Genomic DNA, 13,964 nt, shown 5'->3' on the forward strand with positions numbered 1-13,964 from the left:
ACCTGATGCCATTTGGCATCATCTCGGCATCCGAGGTCTTCCATTGAATCATGGAGCAGATGATGGAAGGCATCGAAGGGGTGCGCGTATATGTGGACGATGTCATCATCAGGTCCACCACACCGCAGGAGCACATATATCGTCTCCAACGCGTTTTTGCCCGCATACGGGAAAACGGCCTGCGCCTCAACCGAGCCAAGTGCTCCTTTGGCCAGACCGAGTTGAAGTTCCTGGGGGACCATATCTCCCGGTCAGGGGTCCGTCCGGATGCAGACAAGGTGAGCGCCATCACAGCCATGCCGCAGCCGGCCGACAAGAAAGCTGTCCTACGCTTCCTTGGCATGGTCAACTTCCTGGGGAAGTTCATTCCCAACCTTGCCTCCCACACAACGGCTCTGCGCCACCTCGTCAAAAAGTCCACAGAGTTCCAGTGGCAACACACACACCAGCTGGAATGGGAGGAGCTCAAACTCAAACTCACCACTGCACCGGTATTGGCGTTCTTTGACACGTCTCGTGCCACCAAAGTCTCGACTGATGCCAGCCAATCCGGCATTGGAGCAGTGCTCCTGCAGAGGGATGACACGGCATCATGGGCCCCAGTTGCCTATGCATCGCGAGCCATGACCCCCACAGAGCAGCGCTACGCGCAGATCAAAAAGGAGTGCCTGGGCTTGCTAACCGGTGTAGACAAGTTCCATGATTATGTATATGGTCTTCCCCAGTTCACTGTCGAAACTGACCACCGCCCCCTGGTCAGCATAATAAACAAGGACCTGAACGAGATGACCCCTCGCCTCCAGCGCATCCTACTTAAACTCAGGAGGTACGACTTCCATCTGGTCTAAACCCCAGGGAAGGACCTCATCATTGCGGATGCCCGATCCAGAGCAGTGAGCACGCCGCCAGATGCGGAGGGGTTCGTATGTCAGGTCGAGGCACAGGTGGCTTTCAGATCGGCAAATCTGCCAGCTGACGACTCCAGTCTGACCCGTATTCGCCGAGAGACTGCGGCCGACCCACTTCTACAGCGGGTGATGCGCCACATGACGGGAGGGTGGCTCAAAGGGCAGTGCCCGCAGTTCTACAATGTCCGAGACGACCTGGCCGTCATTGATGGCGTCCTTCTGAAGCTGGACCGGATTGTGATTCCGCACAGCATGCGCCAGCTGGTTCTCGATCAACTACACAAAGGCCACTTGGGGGTCGAGAAGTGCAGACGGAGGGCCCGAGAGGCGGTATACTGGCCGGGCATCAGTGACGATATTGCTAACATGGTGCTCAACTGTACAACCTGCCAAAGGTTTCAGCCGGCGCAACCTCCTGAGACGCTTCTGCCCCATGAGCTGGTGACGTCCCCCTGGGCGAAGGTGGGTGTCGACCTATTTCACCCGCTCGGCAGGGACTATGTCATCATAGTTGACTACTTCGCAAACTACCCTGAAGTCATACGCCTGCACGATTTGACGTTGTCTGCTGTCATCAGGGCCTGCAAAGACACCTTTGCTCGCCACGGCATTCCGATGACTGTCATGTTGGACAATGGGCCCTGTTTTGCCAGCCATGAATGGTCGTCCTTTGCGGCCTCGTATGGCTTCACACACGTGACGTCCAGCCCTCTGCATCCCCAGTCAAATGGAAAGGCAGAGAAGAGTGTTCACATTGCCAAGCGGCTCCTCTGCAAGGCTGCTGCTGCCGGGTCGGACTTCTGCCTCGCCCTGCTGGCCTATCGCTCGGCCCCACTAGCCACTGGTCTCTCACCAGCACAGCTGCTGATGGGTCGCGCCCTCAGAACCACTGTGCCTTCCATCCTGGCACCAACAATAGACCATGCTCCGGTACTGCATAGGATGCAACTGCAGCGCAGTCGCCAGAAGAGATCGTACGACACACGGGCAACTGATCTTCCCTCCCTGGCCCCTGGAGACAACGTCCGCATCCACCTACCAGACGGTGGCTGGTCAGCACCTGCCGAAGTTCTCCGACGCGTGGCTCCCCGCTCGTTCCTGGTACGCATGCCGGATGGATCCGTGCGTAGGCGCAATCGCCGAGCCCTTCGCTTACTTCCACGCTCGCAACGGGACCCTACACAGACGCCGTGTCCTCCACTGGTTCCTGATAGCGACTTCGTGGAGCTGCCACAGACCATGCCCCTTCTGTCGCCGCCCGTGGCCAGGCTCGCACCTCAGCCGGTGGTTCTTGACCCACCCTTGAGGCGGTCAACCCGAATTCGGCGCCCACCTACTAGACTGGACTTATGAGACTGTTCACACGTCAAACTTTTGCAACCACTGTTTTATAACATGTCACTGTTTTAGCGTTACAGGCTTGGTTTGATCGTTCCAAATTTCCACGTTGTTCTTCTTTTTGTTCTGGTACAACCTCGTTAGCATGTCACACCTGACATCGCCCCTTGTATATAGTTAAGCCCCATGTACATGATGTAAATATTACGCACACACACACACACACACCTTTAGCTGCACTCAGGACACATTTATATTTATAACCACGTAGGCACATAATCTTGTAAAAAGGGGGATGTCATGATATTCAAACATACATCATAACACATACATAATGATAGACAGACCAACGGACCAATTAGCACACATTACACGACAGCCAATCACAGACAAGAGCAGTCACAGTATAAAACAAGAAACACGACACTTCCTGGGCAGTCCACCTGGAGACGGCACAGGGCCAGGACCTCATAGCAAGACACTTACACAGTCACAACGTGCTGAGTACCAAGTCTGATGTATAAATAGTTGAATGGAATAAAACTGCGTTGTACCAATCGCAACCGTGTTGGTTCGTCTGTACCTCAGAGCACCCAACACCTCATTCTCTGTCTCGTGTGAATTGGTGGTCGCGTCACTCACAGAGAAGACACACCACTGGCACCAAACTCAGGCCCTCGGCCGCGAGTGGGGAGCGAGGAACATTTACAGACGCATTTCCAACTGCAATTGGGCTAATCTTGCAAGAAGGTTGAAAAAGGTTCGAAAATTATGCATGCTACAAACTGTATTTTTATTCACCGGAGTGCAGTTGATAGGCTGGCAAAACAAAATGGGGGCCGACAGCACCTTTCTAAAGTGACCCCAGGGTCTTCCCGGGTTCAGTTCTTCCTTGGCCAGTGAATGTTGCAGTTTGGAAACTCCCATCAGTTTCAGGCAGCCAGTCAGAAGCAAGCAACATTAGCGGGTGCTGTCTGGAGTGTGACACGTACCAGTTACCAAGTGATGTGATCGGCAACATTGCTTGTGGGCGATCAGCACACACAGCCAGGCTGATTCTGGGTATCAGTGATCGGCCTCCTGTCATATTCCAACCTGCCTCTTTCTGATTGCATTGCTTTTCTACCACTCTGCCATCCCCTTCCACTGTCTATGGTTCAAAATAGTCTCAAGTGCCTTACGAGGGACGGCATATAATCTGTGGCATTGATCACACCCGTGTGAGGGGCTACGCTGTTTGGGAGACAGAGACTGATTCGCGAGAGGGCATGGGAGGAGCTAAAGGAGCTGGGGGAGTAGCCAGCTGAGAGGGAGGGAGTATATCTTGGGGAGAGTAACAGGTAGTTGGGGAAGCAGCGGAGCTGTGGGGCAGTGGGTGCGTGAGGTAGAAGAATGGGAGGTATTAAGGGTGTCACGGGAGCACAGTGGTTAGCACTGCTGCCTCACAAGTGCCAGGGACCCAGGAACCCAGGTTCAATTCCAGCCTTGGGTGACTGTGTGGAGATTGTACGTTCTCCCCGTGTCTGCGTGGATTTCGTCCCACAGTCCAGAGATGTGCCGGTTAGGTGGACTGGCGGTGCTAGAAAGGTTAGGCATGGTTCCTGGTGGTGGAGCAGACTCGATGGGCCGAATGGCCTAATTCTGCTCCTATGTCTTATGGTCTTACGAGGATAGTGTGGGGTGTGTCTAGATAGGCTGCTCTTTTGCCAAGCTTCTTTATTTCTCACTGTAAGTCTGGATTACACCATCACAAAGGGATGATGCAGACCGTGCTCCTTTGCTGCTGTCTCATTGGGCCGTTTTCCAATTCACAGAACAAGGGACATCCTGTGCAGACAACAGGGGGCAGGTACCTCAATTGCAGTTGCAATCGTCGATGCTTTATAAAGAATGGGCAAGAGAGTAGTCATTTTAACTGCCCGTGGGAAGCCCACTTTACACCCTCCTGATTTTACCCTGCCATGGACGTCGATAGAGAGTACTAAACAGGTGGCTGAACTGAGCCCCTTCCCATTTCTTATCCAGCAAAATTAGCTTAAAGCTACCCCACACCCCATCATGTGTAGTTCTCTATTATAGAGGATGTTCGTTTTGAGCTTCTGAAGCGACAGACCATAGGTGACGGATTCAGCACCTCAAGGCAGTCCTTATCGCCCATTATCCACAGCAGGTCAGGCAGCATATAATAGAGCGAGAAACCGAGTCAACACTTCAGGTCCACAACCCGCACTGGTTCGAACAAAGGGTCACGGACCTGTTTCTCTCTGCACACATGCTGCCAGGCATTTTGATCATTTGCCTTTCTATTGGAGCAAACATAACCTCTTTTGCCAGCCCTCCAAAAAGCAGTCAAGACTTCTCGTGAGCCTCTCATCCCCAGCAGGAAACCCAGCAGCCGCTGCCTGAGCTCTGGCTTGGCACAGTGATGCGCAATCAATTACTCTCGAGACAAGGTGAGTCATAACTAATAGGCTTTAATCTGGTAGAACTCTTCCCCAGCAGCTTCGATACAGAAAGTGAAGGCTGCTGGGACGGCATCGGTTCTTATACCCCGCCTCTCTGGGCGGAGCTATGTACATCAGCCAATGGTAGACTCCTGGGTCTAACCAATGGTCATCCACCTCTCAGGTACCGCAATACCTGGTATTAACACACACAGCAATAAACATGATTTTAAAAAAGGAAAAAGATGTTCAAGTGTAAAGAAAAGGTAAAAATCAATGTCAAAGCAATGAACTAGTAAAAGTAATGAATAAAAACGACCGTTAAAAATTGCCAAGCAGCAGAGGTAACCAATGAAACCATTTGTGCCTTTACACAGAACAAGCAGAGCTAGGCAGAGAAAGGTTAGGCCCAAATCCTGGTTAGCAGGGAAGGGCAGAAGTAGATGGATTCTTGTTTAGCAAGGGCATGAAAGGTCATCGGAGGGCAGGAAGAGAGTAAATTTGAGGTTAGAATCAAATCAGCCGTGACCTTGGTGAATGGCGGAACAGGCTTGAGGCCTGGTGGCCTCCTGATCCTAATTCGTATGCTCATATGTATCACAACATGCTCAGAGATTCCGAACTCACAGGGCCTCACGGATTATTCTTTAAATGGAGAGAGACTGCAGAAAGCTGTAGCACCTGAGGGTCGCTGAACATTTTAAAGGCTGAGATTGATAGGTTTTTAATCAGTGGGGGAATTAAGGGTCACAGAGATAAGGCAGGAAAGTGGACTTTGTGAGTGTTAGATCAGCCACAATCCTATTAAACGGTGCAGCTTGTAAGGCTGCTTGGCTTACTCCTGTTCCTATATCTTAGGGTTGTCCGCCAAAACATTTCAATATCCGTGCTTGATCAAGTCGGTTAAACTTCAGGTTTCTCAGCTTCCTCAACAGCCTATTCCCTCCAAAGGTGCCGACTCCATTCCTTCCCTTTCCAGAGACATGTGCACAAAATCCAAGCCGACACTTCAGTGCGCAGTGCGGGCAAAGTGTTGCAGTGTCAGACATGCCATTTTTCAGATGAGAAACTGAACCAAGGCCCCTTTTGCCCTCTCGTTTGGACTGCAAGACCTCATGGCACAATTCGAAGAATAGAGAAGTTTTTCTCAGTATCCTGGCCAATGTCTCGATCACCTTTTTATCGCTTTTCCTACATTACAACATTGACTTGATTGTCCTGAAAGGGGTTTGGCATATTCTGAGGTTCTGGAATTTCTAAGTAAATGGGAGCCTATTTCCTTATTTTCTGACGTTACGTAGGGCACAACAAGTAACCACGTTTGGGAGTGTACAGCACAATCCGTCCTGACCTACTGAGGCTCCTGAAGACTTCCCTTCAAAATCCCAAGAGTCACCTTAATAATCGCTCCAGTTGATGGCTTGTGCCTCGATATACAGCTGGTGAGGGAGACACTGGAAGTGGAGTTACAAGTCATGGAAGCAAAAGATGCACGTTATTTCCATGGAGGATAGAGAGGTGCGGAGCTGCTTTTGAAGAATAGGGACCCGGGCAGTGCTTCCCAAACTGTTGTCCAAACAAACCCATTTCGATAGTAAAAAATTAACACAACCCCAGGCACCAACAAAATAGCAATAAAACAGCATTGTCACATACAGTATATCATTAAAATTAGCATATTACAGATCAACATCAATATGAAATTCCGTGATGAAAGTCCCAGGCCCTCGGTCACCGGGATGTTGCTGGGCACTAAATTCGTGCCCATTGCGACCAGGCATTCCAGGAAACCTCTCATGTATTTATGTTGATCTATTGGTACATCACAATATGCCTGATCAGAGCCGTCGCAGGAAAAGTAACTGTGCCACCAGTAATTCATCAACCGCCAACAGAACAATACAAGGTGGGGTGTGGGGGCGGCTGCCCATGTGGGCAGGGGAGGTATTAATGTGGCGTTATTTGTCCCGACCTCAATCGTTGTTTCTCTGGTCGCAGTTGGAGTCGCAGCCCGCAGTTTGCTCGCCGCCGGGCTTGGGGTGGCCAGGGGCTGAGGGAAGTGGAAGATTGTGGTTCAGGCAAAAGAGACGGTAGGCTGGACGGGTGAGAAGACGAGGGTTAAGTATCGCTGAATGACAGCTCTCAGGGAAAGAGATTGGCTTTGGAAAGTGTGCGACACTGACTTCAGAGAGGGGGAAGTGAGTCAGCACGGAGTTGAGAATTTCTCACAGAGCTTGGTGTCGTAGCTTTTAAATCTCGGATCTATGTAGAGATGACACCAACTTCCAGGTGCGCAGTAACTTTATTTACAGTGCTTTTAAAATGTCTACTCCATGCTTCAAAACTCAGCTTCTAGTAGCTTCTGTGCTTCTGTTTACTTTTCTCTGATTCAACAGCCAGACTTAACCAAACAAGCGAATGAGTGTCGATCTGTTATCAGACTCACATAATCAAACACAGAACAATTGAACACTACACTGGGAGCAGCATGGGCAACATGGTGAGCTGGAATGGCATTGAGAGGGGCAAGCAGAAAAAGAGTCTGTAGAATATGGAGGCCTGCAGTTTGGGTATACAGGGAAAGATTATTCCCACTTATGAGGGAATAGGGAATAGTGAATTTGCTCTCCATCATCTCTGCATCTTTCTTCAGCAAGGCTTCCAGCCTGAACTCCGAATCTTTCTCTCCCTCCTTCCTATGTCCCGACTTGCGGCTCACGTCGGTGCTGCTGCAAATACCTTTTAAACTTAGGACATAAAGTCCTCCTTTCTCCGGCTCACTCGTCACCATCCTGCTGCCCGTCTCATTGCCAATAAAACTGGTGAGATGGAAGCAGTCCTGAAAATGTTTTTGAGGCACCCAGCTCTCAAAACACTCTTGTGAAAAGAGCGTAGCATCTTAAATTAAGGGCTTTGGACCAGGCTGTGTACCAGGGTTCAGAGAAAGGGTGGGAATTATGGTGGATGGGGGAGGGGCCAACCAGGAGGAGGGGAGTGTGAAGGAGAAGTGAATCAAAAATCGTACAATGGAGAGAATGGGGTGTGATGTCAGCCAGCGGCCAAGCAAAAGTGGATCTTTCAAGGGAGGAAATTGTCCCGGGGATCACTCATATCATGAGACACAGAGATGGGGGTGAGCTGGAAATAGAAGGACTGGGGCATGGTGGCGTTGGGTAGATGGCTTTGGGATCAACCACGAGTGAGGGGTAGAACCTGGAGCCATGAACGGATCACAAGGTTAAATTCCAATGTCATTATCTGAGCAGTAAAGTGATGGAACAGGTCACTAGTCTGTTGTGGACCCCTCTGATTTTCATCGCAATAAAATCAACAAGGTGAAAATTGAACAGGTCCTATAATAAGTGAGCGATCTACTCCACATCAGTGCCCACGACTCGGAAAAAAAAACCCCAAACCCTCCATCCATGTCTGCCAACTGCCTCCCGCCATTTTTGGATCCCACAAGCTCCCACCATCCACTTCCACCTTGTGGCTGGATTGCGATGCGCTGTGATTAGCCTACCCTACTGAAAAAGTGAAAGAGCGAGAGTGCTAGAAGCAGAAAGCCACAAAAGACACGTCTCCCTGAAAACAAAGATGGAGAAGCAGCAGAGAGACATTGAGAAGAAGGTGGAGACAGGAACATTAACACAAAGAGATGGCCATGAATTCCAACTTTCCATGTCGGAGGACATGCACTACAACAACAACTTGCATTTATCTTCACACCTTTTAAAGAAATGAAATGTCCCAAAGAATTTCACTGGAATGCTATCGCACAAAATTTGACAGTGACCTATTTTAAAATATTCATACTGTATCGTGAAAGAGATAGATTTTAAGGAGCATCTTAATGGAGAGAGGTATGCGGTGGGAATGCTAGAGCTTAGGACTGAAGCAGCTGAAGGCATGGCTGCCAATGGTGGAGCAAAGAGAATTGGAGATGTAGGAGAGGTCAGAATTGGAGGAATGCAGACTTCAGGAGAATCAAGGGGCAGAGGTGAGTGCAGTGGCCATCACTAAGGAGAAGGTTCTGAGGAAACTGAACGGTCTAAAGGTGGATAAATCACCTGGACCGGATGGACTACACCCCAGGGTTCTAAAAGAGATAGCTGAGGAGATTGTGGAGGCAATGGTGGTGATCTTTCAGGAATCACTGGAGGCAGGGAGGTCCCAGAGGACTGGAAAGTGGTTAATGTAACACCACTGTTTAAGAAGGAAGGGAGGCAGAAGACAGGAAATTACTGGCCGGTTAGCCTGACTTCGGTCATTGGTAAGATTTTAGAGTCCATTATTAAAGATGAGATTGCAGAGTACTTGGAAGTGCATAATAAAATAGGATGGCTTTGTCAAGGGGAGGTCATGTCTGATAAATCTGTTAGAATTTTTTGAGGAGGTAACAAGGGCGTTAGATAAAGAAGAACCTGGTGATAAAGATAAATAAGGGGCTGTTTTAGCACACTGGGCTAAATCGCTGGCTTTTAAAGCAGAGCAAGGCAGGCCAGCAGCACGGTTCGATTCCCGTACCAGCCTCCCCGAACAGGCGCCGGAATGTGGCGACTAGGGGCTTTTCACAGTAACTTCATTTGAAGCCTACTTGTGACAATAAGCAAATTTCATTTCATTTTCAGTGGAACTGATCTATTTAGATTTCCAGAAGGCCTTTGACAAGGTGCCGTATAAGAGGCTGTTAATTAAGTTAAGAACCCATGGTGTTAAGGGTAAGATCTTGGCATGGGTAGAGGATTGGCTGGTTGGCAGAAGGCAGAGAGTGGGGATAAAGGGGTCTTTTTCAGGATGGCAGCCGGTGACTAGAGGTGTGCCTCAGGGGTCGATGCTGGAACCACAACTTTTCACAATATATATTAACGATATGGAAGAAGGAACTGAAGGCACTGTTGCTAAGTTTGCAGATGATACAAAGATCAGTAGAGGGACAGGTAGTATTGAGGATGCAGACGGGCTGCAGAAGGATTGGACAGGCTAGGAGAGTGGGCAAAGAAGTGGTAGATGGAATACAATGTGGAAAAGTGTGGGGTTATGCACTTTGGTAGGAAGAATGGAGGCATAGATTATCTTCTAAATGGGTAAAGGCTCAGGAAATCAGAAGCACAAAGGGACTTGGGAGTCCTTGTTCAAGATCCTCTTAAGGTTAACGTGAAGGTTCAGTCGGCAGTTAGGAAGGCAAAGGCAATGGTAGCATTCATGCCGAGAGGGCTAGAATGCAAGAGTGAGGCTTGCTTCTGAGGTTGTCTAAGGCTCTGGTCAGACCCCATTTGAAGTATTGAGAGCCGTTTTGGGCTCCGTATCTAAGGAAGGATGTGCTGTCCTTGGATAGGGTCCAGACGAGGTCCACAAGAATGAACCCTGGAATGAAGAGCTTGCCATATGAGGAGCGATTGAGGACTCTTGGTCTGTACTCTTTGGAGCTTAAAAGGATGAGGGGGGATCTTATTGAAACTTACAGGATACTGTGAGGCCTGGATAGAGTGGATGTGGAGAGGATGTTTCCACTTGTAGGAAAAACTAAAAAAACCAGAGGACACCATCTCAGACGGAAGGGACTAACTACCCTTTAAAAACTGAAATGAGGAGGAATTTCTTCAGCCAGAGGGTGGTGAATCTGTGGCACTCTTTGCCATAGAAGTCTGTGGAGGCCAAATCACTGAGTGTCTTTAAGACAGAGGTTGATTAATCAGGGGATCTGGGGTTATGGGGAGAAGGCAGGAGGATGGTGATGAGAAACCGATCAGCCATGATTGAATTGCGGAGCAGACTCGATGGGCCAAATGTCCTAATTCTGCTCCTACACTTTTTGTCACACATTCCTAATGACAGTTTGTTCATAACATCTATATGTTCTATGTTCTGTTGTATTGTTCTATGTTCTATGTTCTCTGTTCTATATTGGAAAAATTCATCCAACCTCCTATGAACATTTCCAAAAAGAGCTGCTATGACAGAAGTCTTTCATTAGTCTTCCACCAAGTTGGTGCAGACCCGATGGGCCAAGTGGCTTCCTTCTGCACTGTAAGGATTCTATGATTATGTTTGCATTGTCCCCATTTGAAACGGTTAACGCAAATGTCACACAATCCCGTCATACCTTGTTGATAACCCTGCGACTCACCATGAGCAGTGCCACAGAAGATCTGCTAGCAAGATGTTAAGTGGCGTGGAGTTAAATCCGGAGCATTAGGACCATGAGGTAAACAGGAGAGCGGCTACACAGTAGCACGGGCCAAAACCGTTGAAGGGCAAATTCAGGACTGCTGTCAGGGAGAATTCTTCACACAAGCAGTCATCAACACTGGAAACAGACTTCGAATGAGAGTAATGGTGACGCCCAGTGGCCTGTTGGGTGTCGCAGTGTGATGGGGTAGGCCTCTCCCTCTGGATCAATGGGCCTCCTGGTCCCCGTTTGTCTTGTTGGTCACCCGGTGCGTACGTGTGCAGATGTTTTACGGAATGCAGAACAAGAGGGAAACAATGCACAGAATGCTGCCTGCAACTGTGAGATGGAATGTGTTGTCCTTTAAACTGTTTGGAATCGTGATTTGTTTCTGAAATTAGAATGCAAGAAACAAATGATGAATGGGTGTGATATTGTGGTCCACACTTTCAGTGGCGGAGCCATGCCTGATTTGAAGTCAAATTCATACTCATGTCACCGATAGAAATTCAAATTTGAGTTCCTATTTTGCTCACAAACTTAATTTTAAAAATATTGCGTTGCAAGAGAAAACTTCCAGAGTATGAATATTGTGACTATGCAATACAATTGTCACAAATGGCTGGTAACTTTGCCGCTTGTTTACATTTGAAATGGCTCAAAAATATGCTGATGAAAATGACAGTACGGCAGGATTGGTGCCATTCTGCTGGCGTTGATCCCATCCGCTTGGCTTTGCTTTGAACTACAGTGTTGGAACTTCAAAAACATTAATTTAATAAATGTAGCAAGACACACATTCAAACAAAAAGGAAAAAGCAAGTAATTTTGTAAAGGTATGGGTAACCGAACATGATAAAACAGAATTGTAAGGCAGTTGCAGAGACCAGAATTAAACTGTCCAATTGACACAGTCATACAAATATTCTTGATCTGCATTTTTAAACAAAATATTTCGCTAGCTGGGTTAACATTTGTTGCCCATCCTCAATTGCCTTTGGGACAGTATTGATGAGCCGCCGCCTTGAACCGTTACAGTCCGCTGGTGCAGGTACACCCACAGTGCGGTTAGGAAGAGTGTTCCAAGATGTAAATGCAATGATAGTGAAGGAACGGTGACATATTTCCAAGTCAGGATGGTGTGTGGCTTGGAGGGGAACTTGCAGACGGTGTTGCCATGTATTTGCTGCCTGTGTACCTCTTAGATGGGAGAGGTCACAGGTTTGGAAGTTGATGTTGAGGGAGTCTTGTTGACTTGCTGCAGTGCATGTTTAAAGTGGCGGAAGGAGTGTCAATCAAGTGGACTGCGCTGTCCTGGACGGTGTCAAGCTTCTTAAATGTGGTGGAGACACACTCATCCAGCAAGTGGGGAGTATTCCATCGCACTCCTGACCTGCCTTATAGATGGTGCACAGGCTTTGGGGTGGTCAGGAGGTGAGTTACTCAATGCAGGATTCCCAACCTCTGACCTGCTCTTGTACCCACAGTATTTAAAACTGGTCAAGTTAGGTCTCTGGTCAATGGTAACAACCAGGATGTTAACAGTGGGGGATTCAGAGATGATAATGCCACTGAACATCAAGGGTAGATGATTCATTTTCCTCTTGTTGGAGATGGTCATTGTCTAGCACTTGTATGGCACAAATATTAAATATTACTTGCCACTTATCAGCCCAAGTCTGATTGTTATCCGGGTTTTTCTTCATATGAAACTGACTGCTACAGTATCTGAAGAGTCACAAATGGCGCTGAACATTTGCAATCATCAGCAATCATCCCTACTTCTGACCTTATGATGGAAAGAAGTTTGTTCATGAAGCAGCTGACGATGGTTAGACCTCGGACATTTCCCTGAGGAACTCCTACAGCGATGTCCCTGGACTGAGATGATTCTTCAACAACCACCACCATCTTCCTCTGCATTGAACCAGGGCTGATCCTTTGGCTTGAAGGTATTGGTAGAGTGAGAGATATGCCAGATCATTTAGTTACGGATTATGGAGGAGTACAATTCTGTTTCTGCTGATGGCCCACAGCGCCAGTTTTGAGCAGTTAGATCTGTTTGAAATAATTTAGCACGATTGATTTTATCTTCACAAGGACTGTGCGGTGGTCACTCCTACCGATACTGTCATGGACAGATGCATTTGCGACAGTTAGATTAGAGAGGACGAGGTGAAGTATGTTTTTCCTTTTTGCTGGTTCGCTCACCCGTCTGGCAGCTATATATTCCATGACTTTTGTCCAAATTGTACACCTTCGGGCAGCATGGTAGCATTGTGGATAGCACACTTGCTTCACAGCTCCAGGGTCCCAGGTTCAATTCCCGGCTTGGGTCACTGTCTGTGCGGAGTCTGCACATCCTCCCCGTGTGTGCGTGGGTTTCCTCCGTCTCTGGTTTCCTCCCACAGTCCAAAGATGTGCAGGTTAGGTGGATTGGCCATGATAAACTGCCCTTAGTGTCCAAAATTGCCCTTAGTGTTGGGTGGGGTTACTGTGTTATGGGGATAGGGTGGAGGTGTTGACCTTGGGTAGGGTGCTCTTTCCAAGAGCCGGTGCAGACTCGATGGGCCGAATGGCCTCCTTCTGCACTGTAAATTCTATGATCTATGACTTGGCCAGTCGTGATACTACTGAGCCACTCTTGGTGTTAGACTTCGAAGTCCCCCACCCAGAGTACATTCTGTGCCCTTTCCACCCTCCGTGCTACCTCCAAGTGGTGTTCAACATCAAATGATTTCCTTGCCTTGTATGACATGATGCCACGAGACTTAATGGGGTCCGGAATGAATATGGAGAGCACCTCGATCAACTTCTTCCCGACTCTGTACACCACTACCTCTGCTGAGTTGGTCTTGCCGGTGGGAAAGGACATAACCAGTGGTGGTGATGGTGTTGTCTGGGACATGAACTGTAAGCTATCATCTCGTGAGCATGTCTACATCAGGCTGTTGCTTGACCAGTCTGTGAGACAGCTCTCCCAATTTTAGCACAAGAACCGAGATGTTAATAAGGAGGACTGTGCAGGTCAGCAGGGGTGTGCCATTGTGGTTTCCAGTGCCTAGGTCGATGACAGGTGGTCTGTATAATTTTCTTCCTTTC

At 48.5% G+C, this 13,964-nt stretch overlaps 1 protein-coding gene across 1 annotated transcript in view; it reads right to left on the reverse strand.

Annotated features, from left to right (window-relative positions):
* The window catches only part of tex15 (testis expressed 15, meiosis and synapsis associated), a 95,224-nt gene extending 84,104 nt beyond the window's left edge, over window positions 1-11,120 (reverse strand). The window contains exon 1 of the mRNA XM_072495400.1: window positions 10,821-11,120. The gene's annotated coding sequence lies outside the window, so the exon portion shown is untranslated. The remainder of the gene's footprint in view (window positions 1-10,820) is intronic.
* Window positions 11,121-13,964: the final 2,844 nt, after the last annotated feature.

The sequence above is a fragment of the Scyliorhinus torazame genome, chromosome 3, assembly GCF_047496885.1.
Source record: "Scyliorhinus torazame isolate Kashiwa2021f chromosome 3, sScyTor2.1, whole genome shotgun sequence".
Taxonomy (NCBI): Eukaryota; Metazoa; Chordata; class Chondrichthyes; order Carcharhiniformes; family Scyliorhinidae; genus Scyliorhinus; species Scyliorhinus torazame.